This window comes from Triturus cristatus, chromosome 3_2, assembly GCF_964204655.1.
Source record: "Triturus cristatus chromosome 3_2, aTriCri1.1, whole genome shotgun sequence".
NCBI lineage: Eukaryota > Metazoa > Chordata > Amphibia > Caudata > Salamandridae > Triturus > Triturus cristatus.
Genome location: NC_140584.1, coordinates 777,439,986 through 777,456,949, shown reverse-complemented (window position 1 = coordinate 777,456,949; position 16,964 = coordinate 777,439,986).

The window sequence follows — 16,964 nt, the reverse complement described above, 5'->3', positions numbered from 1 at the left end:
CCCCATGACCATCACTGAGGAAACTTATCGTTGCCTATTGGGAGGTAATCAAATGTGAGATGTTTAGGATCACATTGTGACTAGTTTAACCCCGTATTTTGAATCCATACAATTTTTACAAAACAAGGCAACTGTGTTTTTTTGGTTTAATTTAAAAATACTACAACATGAATCAATCTCCGACTAAGACATAAAAACTATTAAGAAGTTCTCATGATTGATAAAGTTTTGCTAGAAAAGTACAAAATAAGGAACATGTGAATAATGTAAAGTATTGTGTTTATTTCTATTGCACTGTCGTCATGTGATGGTTTTGATTTAAGGAAGTAGAATGCAAAGAACGGGTCATGTGACAAAGAACAAAAGTTCGACACGCGTCTGTTTCTTTTGCTTCAATAAACTGTGCTAACTATACTGCGTTGGTGAGGCTGTTTTCCTGTCCTCTGCCACGGTGACCTTTGCCTGGATTGCAGGAATCTCATTTGGAATATATATATATATATATATATATATATATATATATATATATATATATATATATATATATATATATATATATATATATATATATATATATATATATATATATATATATATATTTAGATGCTCTGTTCGTACTGCGTACTCCTTCAGGCAAACAAACGGATACGGACCACAAATCGGTGCAATAGAATTTATTCGGTGTAAGAGGTCGCCATGACGCGTTTCAGCCCTTTCCACGGGCCTTGATCACATGACACAGTGTGTGAATTTGCATTGGTTTATATAGCATACACTTGCAGACGTAGTCATTGGAGCATGTAAGCCTACAACAGCAAATGACATAGAAGAAAGACTGGTAAAAGAACTACAAAATCGTCGGTTAAAAGATAATTACATAACAAAATTGCTGTAAAACATACATGTAATGCCTAAATATAACAAGATAAATCTATGACTAGTCTAGGCACGTAGTGTAAAATAACTGCACATTATATGTCAAATAACCGAGTTCTTAACAAGTTCAAGTCCTTCAAGAGTGACATGTATACTGCAAGTTTTCATGTTTAAAAACCACACAAGATAAAGTGCAAAATTAGTGCAAAAGTGAATGATAAAATTCAAGAGAGCTAGTTGCTTATCTTTTTTCCTTATTTTTTCATTTTTTATATTTTATGACAAGTATTCGACACATTTTTGATGCCAAAAATATTATGGGGGCATAATCAATTCAAGTTAAAATACCATGAAACAGAGTGTGTGGACATAACAAATATTATAACTTATACTGCAATAGTATTAGAGATATGTACTCAAAACAATTTGAGCCGGGGTTTTTTTAATTAATTGCTAGGAGCCCCTGCAATTCCCTTTCTCTATGTTTGTCAACACACATAGATTGTAAGATGTCAAATGGTGACTAGGCTAATAATTCACATCATCGGTGATTTGAAAACATGGTTTCACTAGTCATTCCCGGAGGGATATTTTCAAAATAGCCACATGTGGGGAATGCAAAATAGAAGGGAGTGACAATATCATACTTATATTTATAAGCAAGTCAGAAGCTTATACAAATAGATGAAATGACAGCATATAAATATTAAATATTAAATAAGCTAAGAATTCAATCTAAAATAGATAAAATATGTATATATGCTTATAAAAATAAATTATGCGTCTTATAAATATGTATAAAAGGCATATTGTGTTATTACCATCTATCTTATTATAACAATTTAATAAATACGATAAAATCTCCCATTTCTAAAATCCCACATAAAAGGGCTAAAAGGTGTATGAAAATTTGTTGTCTTTAGGACATAAGGTATAGGAGTCATATTTATATTATCTACTGGCGGTCGCCAGTAGATAGTTATAGTTAGGACCGTGTTTCCATAGGAAATCCGCAACATTCTATTTGGAATAACTTTGGCGCCGGTTGACGAATCCTCGCGAAATTTTCAAAATAGGTGGGGCGCTCCGCTCCGCTCCTACCCTGAAAGTCTCAGGGGGATTCGTCAAGCGGGGGCTGAGAAAAAAGGGGGTCCCAAAACGCGTTTTTCCCATGCATTTTCCCATAGGACCTTTAGTCCGAGCTACAGCCCGAACGGCTGAACAGAATTACTTGAAATTTGGCACAGAGGTAGTCCTCAGGTCAGAGATGTGCCTTTTGCAGGTCTGGTTTAAATCTGTTCAGTAGGTCCTGAGAAAATAGCATTTAAATCAATATATATATCTGTAAGCGCGCTCCGTGCGCTTACAGTAAGCTTACCGTACGCGTACGGTGCCGTGCGCGAGCTCAATTCTGATTGGTGGTTACATGACTGTAAACATTCGAATCGGTCGAAATCAGAAAGTGTCGGCCGCCATTTTCTGTCTCTCGCACTGAAAAACATAGGTGGATAACGTGAAAACGGGGCAACGGAGAGAGTTGCAGACCCCCTAGCGTTTGTCAGGGGGTCCACGAAGGACCAAAAAGTACGAAAAATACATTTAATAATTTTAAAAAAAAACCGCGGAGTGCGCGTACGGTAAGCTTACCGTACGTGCACGGCAAAAAAAAAAAAAAAAAAAAAATACGAAATAACAATCACATTTATTAAATAAATTGAAGGACCAGCAAGGGAAAAAAAAAATTGTAACTGTGTAAAAAAAGGCGAGGCGCGCACGGTATGAACTGTGCAACGTGGGTGCTCGGTGCGCGAAACGCACCGAGTGCCCACTGCGCGCACACGGTGCACGAAGTGCACCGTGCACGCAGGGTGTGCGCACGGTGAAAAACCAGAAAAAAAAAAAAAAAAAATACATAACTTAGCATTTAAAAAACCGTACGAATTCACTGAAAAAACCATAGGTTTCACACACGTTATAGTTAGGAATTAGCATTTAAAAAACCTTGCAAATTCACTTAAAAAACCATAGGTTTCACACATGTTATAGTTAGCTGTACATTTCACTCGTAAAAAACCATTGAAATTCCACGTTAAAGTTAGATCAGGTAACTATAACTTGCGCGACCGCAATCCACAATGTGTCATTTCAGATGTCATCATTGATGTGATGAGTGATGTCACTGACCATGTCATGAGTGATGTAATAAGTGACGTCATCAGCAGTTTATTGTGGGCGCGCAAGTTATAGTTACCTGATCTAACTATAACGTGGAATTTCATTGGTTTTTTACGAGTGAAATGTACAGCTAACTATAACATGTGTGAAACCTATGGTTTTTTAAGTGAATTTGCAAGGTTTTTTAAATGCTAATTCCTAACTATAACGTGTGTGAAACCTATGTTTTTTTCAGTGAATATATATATATATATGTGGGAAATAGAAATTATTCTTCCATTTTTCCCACTGTATTTGTTTACATGCCTTCAATCACGGCTGTGATAGGATGTAAATTGGTTTTCTTTGCACAGCACATTTTGGCACTTTATTTCAAATAAACCCACCTCACAAGATCTAAGCCCACTTGGGCAAGACACCTGACATTCCTTAGATGCATTGTGCAAATAAGGCTGAGTGACGTAGAATGTTGTTCCTGTTTTTGTTGACATTCACCAGTGGCATTTATGTCTATAACTGGTGTCCTCGACATACGATCAAAATGATTATGCTTACCATTTAAGGTGTCATTGGTTTTAATGAGCATAACATTTTAACAGAGGTAGACTGTTTTTAGCATTTTATACGATATTTTATCAATGCTATGCTTCTATCCATACACATGTATATTTATATATTTATTTATGTATTTATATATTTATTGGTGTATATTTACTTTGTCTGGCAACTCTTTTGCACTTTGATATTATATCACAGTACTGTATTATATTGCGTTGTTTGTACAAACGTGGGTACACCCTGCAGTTGTGGGGGTTATCTGTCCTCTATGTCCATGAAACGAGGGGGGAGTGTTTTGCACACACGTCTTTGACGCACTAGCACTTTAAAAACTGAAAAAAACGGACTCTCAGTATACCATGTGATCAAGGCCTCCGCGAGGCTGAAACGCGTAATGGCGATGGTGTATGGGCTTGAAACAATAAATCTTTGAAAAAGAGCACACTAACCTGGGTCTATCTTCGTCTTTTCGAATTGCAAGTCGACGGAGCAATGGAAATACATATATATATATATAAATATATATATATATATATATATTCACTGAAAAAACCGTAGGTTTCAGGGGTGTTATAGTTAGCTGGACTTTTCACTTGTACAAAACCATTGAAATTCCCCCGTTATAGTTAGTTCAGCTAACTATAACTCGCGCGCCCGCAATGCACTGCTGATGACGTCACATATTACATCACTCATGACATGGTCAGTGACATCACTCATGACATCACTGATGACATCTCAAATGACATCACTGATGACATCACTGATGACATCATCCAGTGAATGTGTGTTTTTCTGAAAATTAAATATGTTTTATATATGTATATCTCAAGGTCGATGGAAGAATAAATGGGTATATAAGTGTCTAAATGGATGATTTGTTTTTGAAAAATTGATTGTGTAACTGACTGATTAAGTGTATCATAGTGAATACATGGCTTAGTGAGTAATGTTTAAATATGTAAATATCTGTATCAGTCTCTCACTTTGTGTATAAGTGGCTGCATGGGTTGGTGAGTAGCTACATGGGTGTCTATATAGGTTATTAGTTGGTTTTTTGAGTATCAGTCTGAGTGTCTGCATGGTTCGGTGGGGGGTATTACGTAGTGCATAGGTGCATGAATGAGTGACTCACTGTTTGTATGTGTTGAACACAGCATGTGTGCAGGACTGTATGGGTGGATGAGTGTGTGTATGGGTGTGTTAGTGAGTGAATGACTGTCTCAATAGTGTCTTTATGAGTAACTACATATGTTTTAAACTAGTATATGTGACTATTGGTGTATATATGTGAGTATATGTGAGAGTGAGTGATTGAAAGAGTTCCTGTATGAATAAGTATGTGTTTCTATAAGTGATTGTTTAAAAGACTAAGTATGTGTAAGTTTCCGTAGAAGTAAGTATGGTGGTGTGTGTATAACTGTATATGCAAGTAAATGTATGTTTGATTCTTTATTAGCATGAGTGACTATGTGTGTGAGTAACTCTATGGATGAGTGGCATTGTGTAACAGGATGTATAGGTGTATGAGTACATATGATGAGTGAGTACATGTATGAGTGACTGTATAGGACTGTTGGTGAATGAGTGGATGTGTATGTGGATCTTAGAATTACTGAAGAGGTTGTTGTAACTGGTATTGGTATGTCCATTGTTTTGAAAATTTTAGTCTCTATTTTTGAATGTGTGTATCAAAGGTTATATTAGGGTGAGAGGAGGTCTGCCACTCTATCACAAGGATGATGTCATCAGTGATGTCATCAGTGATGTCATTTGAGATGTCATCAGTGATGTCATGAGTGATGTCACTGACCATGTCATGAGTGATGTAATATGTGACGTCATCAGCAGTGCATTGCGGGCACGCGAGTTATAGTTAGCTGAACTAACTATAACGGGGGAATTTCAATGGTTTTGTACAAGTGAAAAGTCCAGCTAACTATAACACCCCTGAAACCTACGGTTTTTTCAGTGAATTTCTGAGGTTTTTTAAATGCTAATTCCTAACTATAACGTGCCTGAAACCTATGGTTTTTTCTGTGAATTTCAAAGGTTTTTTAAATGCTAATTTCTAACTATGCCTACAGAGATAGGACATGTGAAGAAAGAAGAAAAAATGCACAGAAAGAAACAAAAGAAGTGCAGAAAGAAGCAACAGAAGTCCTCAAATATGAAGATAAGTGCAGGAAGAAGGATAACGTGCAGAAAGAACAAAAAGAAGAGCAGAAAGAAGCCTTGTTGCAAAATCATCCTGTACCCTCAACTTTTTCAGACGGATACTGGTGGTAACTGAGTCTGACTAACCAGTCCTAGAGCCAGTGCTATGTTAAAAGACACTTAGAATACAGTGAAAACACCTACATACACTAGGGAACATTATGCGTTGGGGTCCCCCTGTGATTAGCATGACCTCCTCTGTAAGCCCCTAGTATATAATAGGGCATGGAGATTAAAACTACCTCTTAAAACAGGCCACAGGGCGTTTTTGCACACGTTAACTCAGGCCCCGTCCCCTCCATTCACCACTGTGTAAACACGCCCTGTGTCCATTTTTAGTTGGGAGATTAAGTTCATTTGAATCCTGAGGGTCCCTAGGGTCCAACTAGCCCACTAGGTACCTCCAGTAAGTGCCACAGAGCTGCGTTGCAGAGAGGTGTAAAAAGTGGCACGGCCTGGACCACCTCTCTGCAATGCAGCTCAGTGGCGCCTACTGGAAGCACTTGGTGGGCTAGTTAGCCCCCAGGGGCCCTCAGTATTGAAGGGAAATTATATCCCCAATTTAAAACGTGCCATAGTGCGTGTTTGCACACGTCACCTCAGGCCCCGTCCCCTCCCTTCACCACTGTGTAAACGCGCCCTGTGGCTGTTCTAAGTTGAGAGATTAAGTCCCCTTGAATCCTAAGGGTCCCTAGGGTCAAACTAGACCACTAGGTACCTCCAGTAAGCGCCACAGAGCTGCGTTGCAGAGAGGTGTAAAAAGGGGCTTGGCCTCAGACCACCTGTCTGCAGCGCAGCTCCCTGGCGCATACTGGAGATGCCTGTTGGGGGCGCGTTTGCAGAGTGCTGCACGGAGGGGGCATGGCCTCCGGCACGATGCCAGTCTTTTATTTATTTTAGTTTTTTAAGAAGGGGGGCTGTTTGGTTCCCCTTCTTATTCTAATTTATTGGCCCTGATGACCCCATCCCCCAGGGCCAGTCTCCTAATTATATTTTTTTGACCCCAATCCCCAGGGCCGGCCACTGTTTTTTATTATTTTTAAAAAATATATACTTATAGACACACCTAGGACATGCTGGACAAACCGTACGTACCTATCACCATGACGATTTGCGTGATATTCATTAAAAGGCGACTATGCATGCAATGAATCCACGTGGAATGTATTTACACCACTAGTGAAGCTCTGACATGTCTGATGCCCTACCGTGCCTAATCCTGGTAGACACCCTTGTCGTTTATTTATACAAACATGGGTAGCTATTGACGGGCACATTTAATACACATGCACACCAAGCCATTCAAAGGGGATTCGACAAAAATTCGACCAAAACTATGCAAGAAACCCCCCTCACGGTTAATAAAACACACATCCACTGCCGGATGTGTAATACTTTTTATTTTACTCTCTGGAAAGGGGACGAACATCACTTGAGAGTCACAGCGTGCTCCTGACAGAGCCCAATGCTGTGTTACACCCACCATTGCCTGCCGAGTGCCACTCACCTCTGTGTTGTATTCCACTAGCTAGTGCATATGCTATGACACTCTCTAGCCCATGTGCACTGTAACACCACCCCGTGAATATGTCATGCCACACTTGTCTTCGCACGGGTTATATTGCCCCATCTAACGTGCCTTTCTCGATGCCTATGTTATAACGCACAGTGCTATGCCATACATATTACAATCTGGGATCCATATCTTTGTCACAGTGCATATGCAACTTTACACTCCCCAGCACATATTTTATATTACAACTTTAGAGACTAGTTAGGTTACACAACACTGCCCTGTGCATATTACTCTCCAAGGCGCATATCGCATAGCACGCGCTAGTGCCTGTGCTATCTCGCGCTCTCCAATGAATCTGTCATTGCGCACAATGTATTGCATATTATATTTCACGCCCGGTTCATCTTATATCACACTTTTTGGTGCATAGTTTATACCATACACTATATCTAGTTTTCATTTTCAATCGTGCTCTCGGGACTATGTTCTATATAACACTGTGTTCACCTACCCTTTTCACGGGCATTACATTTTGCGATAGGGGGTGGAGGGTCAGGGGGTGTTTCTGCCAAGTGAGCCCGGAGTCACAGTCACAAACGTCCTCTTCTTCCTGAATAAAAGTGAGATTATGCTGCATACTTGTTCATATTTTAAGTAGTTCGCACAGACACAATGTTTTAAAAACAATAAAGTTCCTAATACCCGCCTTCTCTGAACAGTTAGCTTGCTGCCCCATCCCCTTCCTCCCTATCCTCTGTTGTGTGAATACATGGACTAGCCTCCTCCCTCCTGCCATGCATGGTCTGATGTGCTTCCACTGCCCTCAATTTAGTATGATGTACCAGTCCACTCCTCCTGCCCTCCATTGCCCAATTCTATGCCCCATCATTGACCTCCTGCTTAAACTCTGTGCTTAGCTTGCTGCCCCTATTCTCCTTCCCCCTGCCCTCCGATGTCTTTGTGCATGCCCCTGCTCCATCCTTTTTGCCCACCATGTCCCATGGACCTGCCACTCCTATCTACTCTGAGTGCTCTGTTGAGCTGCCACTCCCCTCCCACCTGCCTAGCATTGTCAGATGACTGTAACCTGTCCCTGCCACCTCCACCCTGCCTGTCCACATGCCATGCCCCTATCCTCTTCCTCCTGTCCTACATGGTCCATTGTACTGCCACACCCTTCTGCCCTCCCTGGTCTGTTGTGTTGCAACTGCTCCTCCTGCCTGCCCCGTGTGGTCTGTTGTGACGTCCCTTCCCCTGAACTTTCTTGTCTGTGCACAGGTCCTGACCCTCCCTTCTATCCTCCATCGTCCTTTGTGCATGCCCCTCCACCCTCCTTCTTGCCCATCATAGCCATTGTGCTGCCACTAACCCTCCCACTTGCCATGCATGGTCTTCTGTGCTGCCATGGCCCCTCCCACCTTCCCTGTGTGGTCAGTTAGCTGCCCCTGACCCCCTCCCACCTTCCCTCCATGGTCTGTGTGTATGCCATCACAGTCTCACTGTTGCTCTTCATGGTGTGTCTTGCTTCTAGTGCCCATCCTGCCTGACCTCCATGGCTATCTTGCTGCTCCTGCCCTGCCCCCTTGCCCCCAGCCCTACTCCCTCCCTCCTGGCTTGTCTGTTCCATTGTAATGCCCCTGATCCGTCCCTCCTGCCCTTTATGGTCTGTTATGCTGCAGCTTTCTCTCCTGTCTGTCCATTATGGTCAGCTAGCTACCATTGCCTCTTGCCCCTCTGTTCTCTGTTGTCCATGTGCATGGTCCTGTCCCCTCCCTCTTGCTTTCTATGGATTGTTGTGCTGCACTCCCGTCCTGCACGCCCTGTGTGGTGTATTGTGCTGCTGCAAACCCTGATGCCTGCCCTGCAGGGTCAGTTTGGTGCACCTCTCCATGTCCCTCCTGTCCTCTGTTATCCAAGTCCATGTCCCTATCCCATTTCCTTCCATGATCCAATGTACCATACTTGCGAACATTTTGAACTTGGTAAGAGGGAGATTTTGAAAAAAAACTGGGGTATTGATTTTCCCGTTTGAGTTACATTGAAAAAGAGGATATTGTAGACAGGAGACAGATCAAATAAAGCCCATTTGAGCTTAAAAACATTGGACGTTTCCTGGCTGAATCGGGTCTGTTGGCATGTATGGTTGTACTACCATTGCCTCTTCCTTCTGCCCACAATGGTCTATTACATTGCCACAGCCTTAAAGGAGGGTAGATTTTGTATCACAGGGGGCCCCTGGCCCGTTCTGTCCACACCTGAAGTATGAGACCCTTGTCCTTGCCCTGCCAGCTGCATTTGTAGGCCGTATTAAATTGACCAGCGGGTCCTGTGTTGCTATATAATTATCCTGAGACATCCTTACCACTCAGCCAGCATAAAACCCCTGTGTAGACCCTTCTGTTCAATATGTAGGCCTCTTTGTTAAATTGACCATAGCTCTGCAATTTTAGTGTATAGCAGTCTGAAGGCAGGTCTGCGAGGCCTTCTGATCCAAACTAGTAGCCCCCACCCTACCCGAGTGCTCCGTGCTCGGTATCAAAGTTCAACATCCCCCTGAAGCTGTCGACATACAGTAGGCTGCATCCTGGACTGGTACTTGCTTCCTGGGCAGGTTTCCCGCTTTTAAGGAAGTGGCAACCGCAGAGCGTCAAGTTAGGAGAACTGAGGAGATTTTATACATGAATATATTGAATTCCCGTACAATACCCATTATTTGCTGCTTGCTCTATGGAACTTACGATAAGCGATTGGCCTGAGAGACTGACCTTTTCACCCAGTCCATTGTCAGCATTAAGTGGGTAAATGACGAAATGTCTGCTAAAATCTGCAGACGAAGCTTTTGGGTAGCATACGTAGGTAGATGTAGCGTGCAAAGGAGCCCACAAAATGATATAAAAAGGGAGCACCCACAGATATCGACGGACTACCTCGCCGTCTGTATGTAGGTTAACAGGCAGTGCAGGTTTTCCCCAAGAGCTGGGAGCTCTTGTCTTCCTTTGCTTAAAATGTCTTGCTCTGCTTTGCTTGAAGTATCTTATTCTATTTTACCTATATGAAATGTCATGTTATGTTTAACCATTGTTCTCTTTACTTTTGCATTTAAAAGATTTTGTATTGCAATTGCAGGAATGCTTGCTCTAAGAGTAAACGTGAGTGTTCCTAGGTAACATTTTCCTTGGTGTAACTTGTTTCCCATGATGCATTTATAGATGTGTTTTCTCTCTCTCTCTGTCAGTACATTAATTGAGATACAGAGAATATTATGACAGCTGTATGATTATCTGGATTCTGTATTTTGTACTTTATGTCTCTATTCTGCGGTTTCTTTGAAGTTGCATCTTCTCATTAAACTGCCATTGTATTCTGCCTCCAATTCCATGTCTCATATGTCTGTTTTCTTCATTTTTGGAGCAAGCGTTCCTAGGCACCCCGGCTCAAATTAAGGTGCCCCTTTTGTCCCTGACTCACTCTCCTGCTCAGTTCTGTGGTGGCTCCCGGGGATCTGGGGACCGCCCCTAGCTTCCTTGACCCGTAATAGATCTTCCCTCCAACAGCCTCTCTTGCAAGTCCTGTATTGTTGGTTTGTTGCCCCTGCCCCCCTTTCCACTGCCCTCCATAGTCTGTTGTGCTTCCACGGCCCTTCCTGCCTGCTCAGTGTGGTTAAATTGTTGCCTTTGCACCCTCCTACCTGCCTTCAATTTTCAGAGTCCGTGCCCCTGGCCTCTGCCTCTCAACAGTATCCTAATGAACAACTAGATTGCTAACATTCTATATTTATTACAAAAGTGTGGAACGCCTGACATCATCTTGATGTAATCAAAACTGTAATACCTAGAGCATTTCCTTTAGAAATTACATATATGAGAGGGTCTTATTGGCATCAAAATTATGGTTAGTGCTCTAAAAGACTAAAATAAGGACATATTTTCTGAGTTTTCAAATAGCGACAAAGCACTTTTAAATTATTTGTTATCTTTATGTTTTTTTATCCAGTTGACCACTTGATTAAATGTTGCACTTAGGGGAGAGGATGTGGTGTTACTTCCAGAACTGCAGACTTTGCAACTGGGGAACCAGGTTGAAGTTTCTGCTTCAGCTCGACATTCTGTGATTCTGGTCAAATCACTTAGGGGCCTATGCATCAACAATGCCATTTGCGATTCCTTATTAGCGAAAAATAAGGAATCGCTAATAAGGAATAGCAAAAGGCTATGCATGTAGGAATCGCTATTCAAATAGCGATTCCTTAATATTCCTTATTACCGATTCGGTAATACCGAATCGGTAATAAGGAATACCTACCCATTCATTCCTATGGGCTTGGAGGCCCATAGGAATGAATGTAAAGCCAGTCTGTATTAGCGATTCGGTATTACCGAATCGCTAATAGCGGGAGCACTTTCAAGGGTGCCAGGGTGTCAAAAGGACACCCTGTTGCACCCCTGAAAATGATATGTGCACATATGTTGCACACACAAATGCTCTAAGGGCATGTGTGTGCGCAAAATGAAACTTTGAAAAATGCACAAAAGTGCATTTTTCAAAATTTTTGCAAATTACCATGCAGTTCATCTTCATGGTAATTTGCTCCCCCTATTAGCGAAATCGCTAATTTTTTAACTTTGATGCATTGCATTTAAGGAATCTCACTTTGGGATTCCTTAAATGCAATCGCTATTTAAGGAATCGGTATTTAAGGAATCCCTATTTAAAGAATCGCTATTTAAGGATTCCTTAAATAGCGATTTCTGCTTTTGGGTTGATGCATTGGGATTGGGTATTTTTTACTTAATACCAGGAGCTATTACCGAATCGGTATTTTACCGACTGGATTTTGGGTTGATGCATGAGGCTGTTAGTCTCCCCATGTCTACAACCAAAATGAATTTGTTCTTGTGTGATGTAACCAATGCTCATGTAAAGCACTCCAATACCTGACAAGTCTGCACTATATAACACTGCAAAAACACAAAATAATAAGTGTTTTGCACACTTCTGTCATTGGGCTATATTTGGGCTACATCTGGGTGATTTTGGGCTACATTTGGGCTCTTTTGTCTCCGGTGGCCATCTTGGGAGATTTATTTGTTATGAAGTTTCCTAATTTCCTCATGTACTGCAGTCTCCTCAGTAGGAAATGCTTTCAGTTTTTTACTTTGATTCCATCATGAAGGTATTCAGATATGTCACACATTTGCCATAAATTCTGAATGTTAGCACTCTAGTTGCTCATTAGATCACTGTAGTAAAACTACTGCACCATGGAAGTCTGCTCCTGGTATTAAAAGTGCATGTTTCAGTCTGCATGTCAGAATTTTTTAATGAAATAGAAGAGGATTTGAGAAGTCACTCAAAATGTGCCCTCATTTTCTTTCTTCAGCATTAATCATAATTTCTATGGCAAAATGAACCTCCTCATTGTGTTCCTTTTTAAATTAAATGTTTTAAGTGTTACCAGTTTATTCCAATCAAGATGGCTTCAGGTGTGCCATACTTTTGTCATAATGAAGACAGTAAGCGCTCTAGTTGTTTTTAAGAACATTCTGGGACATTCTGTCATTGGGCTATACTTGGGCTACATCTGGGTGATATTTGGGCTATATTTGGGCTCTTTTGTCTCTGGTGGCCATCTTAGGAGACTTATTTGTTATGAAGTTTCCTAATTTCCTCATTTACTGCAGTCTCCTCAGTAGGAAATACTTTCAGTTTTTTACTTTGATTCCATCAAGAAGGCATTCAGATGTGTCACACATTTGCCATAAATTCAGAATGTTAGCACTCTTTTTGCTCATTAGATCACTGTAGTAAAGCTACTGCTCACCAGGGAAAACTGCTGCTGGTATTGAAAGTGCATGTTTCAGTCTGCATGTCAGAAGTTTTTAATGAAATAGAAGAGGATTTGAGAAGTCACTCAAAATGTGCCCTAATTTTTCTTTCTGCAGCACTAATCATACTTTTTATGGAAAAATGAACCCCCTCATTTTGTTCCTTTTTAAATTAAATGTTTTAAGAGTTACCACTTTAATCCAAGCAAGATGGCTTCAGGTGTGCCATACGTTTATCATAAGTAGGACTGTTAGCGCTCTAGTAGTTCTTTGGAACACTCTGGGAAGCTGCAGTAGAACACAAAGGAATCAACTGACAGTCTCTGCCCTTGTTGGATGTACATGTTTTACTGAGAATGTCAGACTTCATTCTCTCATGACTGAGAAAGATAATGTGAATTTACAGAAAATAAGCTCTCAGTTTAGCCTATAGATCACCTTCCAAACCTCTGTGGTAAAAGCATGAGAAAATATTTTTCTCTCAATCATGATATCCCAGCAGAAGGCTTTTTCACATGGTGAAATCACCTTAGAACATACCACAATTCCTAAAATGAGTATGGTACCATCAACAAATGATTTATAATGTAACTAAAGTCTTAAAACCTTCTATTAACTGCAATGCTTTTTAATGAGGTGCTATCATGTATATTGGTCCCAAGATGGCTGCCAACACTTCTTGGATGAAGTGCTGACAGCCAATCAGATCTCAGGATGAGATGTGTGGTTAGGCTCCGCCCACATATATATATGCTTTTAAATGCTATTTTCTCAGGAAATACTGAACAGATTTACACCAGACCTGCAAAAGGCACTTCCTTGACCTTATGGCTACCTCTCTGCCAAATTTCAAGTAATTCTGTTCAGCCGTTCGGGCTGTAGCTGTGTCTAAAGGTCCTATGGAAAAATGCATGGGGAAAACGCGTTTTGGGACCCCCCTTTTTTCTCGGCCCCTGCTTGACGAATCCCCCCGAGACTTTCAGGGTAGGAGCGGAGCGTAGCGCCCCACCTATTTTGAAAATTTCGCGAGGATTCGTCGACCGGCGCCAAAGTTATTCCAAATAGAATGTTGCGGATTTCCTATGGAAAGAGGGTCCTAACTATAACTACCTACTGGCGACCGCCAGTAGGTAATATATATATATATATATATATATATATATATATATATATATATTCACTGGAAAAACCATAGGTTTCAGGCCTGATATAGTTAGGAATTACCATTTAAAAAACCTTTGAAATTCACTGGAAAAACCATAGGTTTCAGGCTTGATATAGTTTGGAATTCCAAAGTGAATTTCAAAGGTTTTTTAAATGCTAATTCCTAACTATATCAAGCCTGAAACTTATGGTTTTTCCAGTGACTTTCAAACGTTTTTTAAATGCTAATTCCTAACTATACGAATTACGCTCAGGCGCCATAATCAAGGACTCATAGCAACGGAAGTATACAATGATCCAGCAACCATAATCAATCTGTCCAACTTCGATTTCTCGGATGAAGAAAAAAATATATTATCATTAGGACTGTCTTTCTGCACAAGAACTAATTTTAACTACAACCAGACCTGTATAGACATCTATAAATGTGTGAGGAATTAAAAGTTGAAGACATTTTTCAACAATCAAACAGAAAAATGAACAGAAAGAGAACCAGATCGAGGAGAAGTTATCACCCTTGAAGCTGAGGATTTAAACCTTCTGCATGAACTACATCAACTAGAGAAGGAATGTGAAGACATGGGACTACGTGACTCTGTAAGAGACACTGTTGGAATGTTGGGCTTGGACATTTACAATAGCATGAAAACCCCATTTAAGCCAAAATTCACCTTTGTCTCTAGCATACCCAAAGACTCAATTGATGTATTTACAGATTTAGTGGTGAAAGATCTGAAAGCATTATCAATTGAATCCAGCAAAGGATTCTTGAGGGGGAACAGCCAAAATGACAAAAGATATGCTATGGTTGTGCAGAAGATCAAAAGCTGGAAGGACATAGTAGTCCGACAATCTGACAAGGGGGATAACGTGGTACTTTGGCCACTTGACATACATAACGAGGAAGCTAGGCTGCAATTAAGGGATATCAGATGCTATCAGAAAGTGCCCAACAGTAACCTGGTAGAGACTAAGAACACGTTTCAGAAAGACTAAGAACACGTTTCAGAAAGACCTCGACAGATGGAGAGGGTTAGGTATGTTCTCGCAAGAAGACTATCGGTTTCTTAAGGTAGACAACCCGGTGACACCTATATTATATCTCATTTCGAAAATGCACAAGAATGCAGAGGTCCCCCCGGGAAGACCCATTATTTCAGCCATAGGTAGTCTATTTTAACCTACATCTAGATTCCTAGACTACTTTCTCCAGGGGTACGTTAAAGAGCTCCCAGCCTACATTCAAGACACAAGGGATTTTCTGATAAAAATTTAGAACATTGTGTGGAGGGACACATTTCTCTTAACCACAATTGATGTGTCATCCTTATATACAAGCATACTCCATGAGGATGGGTTGAGAGCAGTGAGGCATTACTTAAACAAAAGATCTATAACATATACCAAGATTCTGCCATGCTGGTTGAAATAGGGAGGCTATGCCTTGAGAACAGCTTCTTTATGTATGGCACAGATACATACAGACAGGTGAGAGCGACTGCCATGGGCAACTGCTTCGGCCCCAGCTATGCGAATTTGCATATGGGCTGGTGAGAGGATCAGGTGCTCCGGGTACAATCTGCTGAGGAATGGGAAAAAAATATAATCCTATGGACAAGATTTTTAGATGATCTCTTTTTGGTGTGGGAAGGAACAAGGGAAACTGCTGGACAGTTTGTTTGGCAATTGAACAGCAATTCTTTGAACTTGGCCTTCACCGACACCATCAGCAGCTCGCAGGTTTGCTTTCTAGACCTAGAGGCTTATGTTAAGGGCAAACTACACACACGTACTTACAGAAAGCCCACGGCTGGGAACTCCATTTTACATGCTAGGAGCTCCTACCCCCAGAAACTCAAAAACAGCATCCCATACACAGAACAGCTCAGGATAAAGAGAAACTGCCTGCAGTGAGGCATCAACCCTGGAATTAGCACAAAAAGATCTTACCACCAGATTCATGCTGAGAGGCCATAATTCACAGGTACTCAACCAAGCACTAACCAAAGTGAGTAAAGTGAAGAGAACCCCATTGAAAAGGCTAGGGAGGAGAAGAGAACAAAGAATGATATACGTATGATCACCGGTTACAATGCCTACCACAGCAGGGTGAGAGACTCCCTAAGCATACATTGGCACCTGGTAAAGAGGTACCCGGTTTTGAGTGGTCTTGTCTCCCGTAAGACATTATTCACCTTCAGGAAAGCACAGTCCCTGAGGCTGGATCTTGTCAATAGTAGCCAGGAAATAGGCAGTGCTGAAAGATGGTTGAGGGCCAGCACAGGCTTTTTTGAAATGCGCAAAGTGCAATGCATGTAAGATAGGGCAAAATATGAAACAGGTCATATCACCCCTATTGAAAAGTCCATGGAATATAAGAACTTTCCCAAACTGCAAAAGTGATTATGTTGTTAACATGTTGCAGTGTACATGTCCTAAGGCCTATGTGGGCAGCAAAATTCACATGATACATTTGCGAATATTGCAATATGTGAGAGCAGTGAAAAACAACGACAAGAGTTACCCGGTGGCAAGATATGTGAATGAAGTACACGGGACAATGTCATTGACCTTGTATATTTTGCAATTGACCAGGTACCCAAAATGCAAAGAGGTGGGAACCGGGAACAAAG